The sequence below is a fragment of the Pelobates fuscus genome, chromosome 7 (genome assembly GCF_036172605.1).
Source record: "Pelobates fuscus isolate aPelFus1 chromosome 7, aPelFus1.pri, whole genome shotgun sequence".
NCBI lineage: Eukaryota > Metazoa > Chordata > Amphibia > Anura > Pelobatidae > Pelobates > Pelobates fuscus.
Window position 1 is genome coordinate 52,263,505 of NC_086323.1, and position 3,688 is coordinate 52,267,192.

Below are 3,688 nucleotides of genomic sequence, written 5' to 3' on the forward strand. Positions count from 1 at the left end.
AATATAATACAATATTTGAATATAATATACCGGTAATACAAAATTTTATATAAATTTGGCAAAATTAATTTTCTTGCGGGGGCGGCGCCTGACTTCCGGTGCGGATGGCTGCTTTCTTCTAGAGCTCCGTACCGGCAGGCTTATCAAGCACTGATAATAGCGAGTATACCCGGCAAAATTTCTCCACACTCGGTCCACAACATCCCCACAACACCCCTTACCGACTTGACATGGGAGGAGGAAGAAAATCGAAACACGGCACGGAGGTGGCGCCGATATTCCGCGCCCGCAGGGCAGAGAGCTCCACACGCGGGGAAGATGGCCGCGATGAGGACTCTGACTCCGTGGCAAGTGACACCAGCCGCACGGCAGCCACAAAACCCCTCACAAGGGACGACCACCGGCACCTGCTACAGGAGATCAAGACCAATATGGCTGCTGAGTTCACCAGGCACCTAGCACCTATCACTGCAAGCCTCAATGATTTGACGCACAGAACCACCGCCATTGAAAATCAAATAGACCGCACATCCTCGCGGACCCAGGCGAACGAGACCGCCATTGCTGCACTACAAGAGCAGGTACACCAATTAGAAGAGGCCCAAGAAGACCTTAATAACCGCTCCCGCCGTAATAACAAACGGATTAGAGGGGTGCCAGAATCAGTGGGAATTGACACGCTAGCATCCACGCTGCGAGAACTATTCTGCGGCCTACTACCCGAAGCCTCACCAGCCGAACTCCTGCTAGACAGGGCACACAGGGCCCTCAAAGCTCCCCTCCCCAATGCAACCCAGCCCAGGGACATTATTATCCTCATGCATTACTTCCACATCAAGGAAGCACTCATGAGAGCGGCCAGAGACACCCCACTGCAGATAGAAGGGCATCAGGTATCCTTCTACCAAGATCTAGCCCCGAGCACTCTACGCAAAAGGCGGGAACTAAGGCCCCTCACCCTGGAACTGGCCAGAAGACATATTAGGTATACCTGGGGACACCCCTTCAAGCTGCAGGTCAGGCGGAATGACAGAACCCACACCTTGCACAATATTTCGGAGGCCGCTGAATTCGTAGAATGTCTGGGCCTACCCGCCATCGACTTCTCTGCGGAATCGACAGGTGACCCATTGGAAGGCCAGCAGCCAGAGGCCCACACCCAAATCTGACGGGAAACCCGGTGCCCGGAGGACCTCGTCCCCCAACCACCAACTAACCACGATCAAATGCGAGAGGCATCAGGGAAAAGACTACCACTTCCACCACAAACCTCACCAGTAATAAGCCACCAGGACAAAAAGGACTACATCCTTGAGATTGCCGAATCCACGGACACACTCACCAGAAGACAGCATTTTCCCGGCCTATTGCCGACAAGAACCAGATAAGATATGACTTTGCCCTGAACATGTATACTTAGCCCTAGCCCCTATGACAGGCTAGAGGGACACGATAGAACACCAGCCTCGACCTTAGCCTTATCACCATATATCAACAGGAAAGCCGCTATGGCCCCGTTAGGCCTACCCCAGATTTCCCACGCGCAACGCTAGCCCCTAATAATGGGTCACCCTACTCCGCTGGCCCTGGTTGCAACCCGCTACACTCCCCCCCCCCCCATACACACAAAAAAAAGAAAGAAAAAAAAAAAAAAAAAAAAAAGACTCATGATCGCCTAACCCTATAGCTTAGATCCTCACCTATAACCGCTCACGCTGAATTTATACCCCACTGACTGCATCACTGGGAACAGGTGATGTGGGGGATGCTCAAGAAAGGATAGGCAAGCGACTCCCCGTTGCCCCTGGGGGGGGACATACGAGTAATTCACGACCCGTGGTCACCCTGCTATATCCCACGCTCGCTAGATGCTACCCCGCCTGACATCGGAGGTGCGAAAACCAGGGAACCCGTCACCAAACGATTAGGCATCCCCTTCTCCCCATGCTCGCAACCTCGCGCAGGGTCTTTTGGAGAGTAGGGCTTAGTGTATATGAAGCTAAACTGCATTAGGGAACATTCAAGCTGTTTATTTTATGCATGCCATGTTTTAAATGTTTTAATTGTTATATGTTTTATTCTTTGTGACGCTCCCTCCCCTCTAGACTTAGCGAAAACTACATGGAAGACGGGACCCACCGACACACAAAGGACAACACGGACAGCTACCCGATCGACAACTCTAAGATACTGTACCAACTTCCCTACGACCTGACGGCACTGACCTATGACACTTACGCCTTCGCATAAGGTAAGACACAACAGGCCTTACGGAACCACCAGTGACACGGACCGACCACCACACACTAAGGTATACGCACCACCAGCTTACATGCCTGCCGGCGACTCTGTTAGAGAGACCGCCAACCCCTGACGACACAACACCACCAGGGTAAGAATACCCACGGAGCGGCTAGACGCTCACCCCCATTCACTACTGGCCACACTATAAGCCCAGTAGCTCACCCCCCCCTGACTTTTCGTTTACCCTTCACCGTCCCTTCCTCCCCGCCTTCCCCCCCCGCCCCTCCCTTCCCCCCCTTCGGGAACAGAGGGCTAGAGCCCCCCCCCCATCTCTTCCTCTCTCCCCTCCCCTCAGCCCGACAGCCTCGGACCGCCCGGGCGCGGACCCCACGCCCGCTCACACTCCACACCCGGCTACCGTTCACGAGCACCACTAGCACAATGCCCACACACCTACGCTGCGTATCCATTAACGCAAAAGGCCTAAACTCACCCACCAAATGCCACAGCATACTCAGATGGGCACATAGACAAAACATAGACATCCTGCTTATTCAAGAAACTCATTTCACAACCCAACGAGCCTTTCCCTTAACAAATAGATACTACACGAAAAGCTATATGGCTACATCCCCAGACTCCAAAACAAAAGGAGTTGCCATTCTACTAAAAGCCAATTGCCCCCTCTCTGATATAGTATGCAACAGGGACCCGCAGGGACGCTACGTCACAATACAAGGGAGGGTGGGCACCACGGCCTATGCCTTCTCCTCAGTTTACGCACCTACAATACCAGATACATCATTTTGGCAACAATTAACGACACACTTCAACACCTACTCCACTGCACGCCTCATCATAGGAGGAGACTGCAATGCAGTCCATACCTGGCCATTGACAGGACGCATCCCCATAACACGCGCACCCGCCCATCGCAGAATGACGCTCTATTCTACCAATTCCTAGCATCACAAAACCTGATCGACATATGGAGAGCGCAACACCCAACGACCAGAGATTATACATTTTACTCCCACCCGCACGGCACGTACTCTCGTATAGACCACTTCCTAGTGACCCCTAACCTAGTACCCCAGGTCACCAGATCAGAAATAGGCTCCATATCATGGTCAGACCATGCTGAGATCGCTATCACTTTGACCCTGCCGACCATCCACAAACATTGGACATGGAGGCTAAACCCACTCCTCTTACACGACGACCTAATCGACCTCAACACACGGGCAGACACCGCAACCGCGACAATATGGGCCGCACACAAAACGGTCATCAGGGGCACCCTCATCAGCTTAGCATCACATAAGAAAAAACGATCGCAACAGCAAATCACAGACGCGATGACGGAGCTCCGTCACCTAGAAACCCTACACAAAAAGAACCCACACCCCACTACGCTAACTAAACTGACAGCGCTTCGGGACTT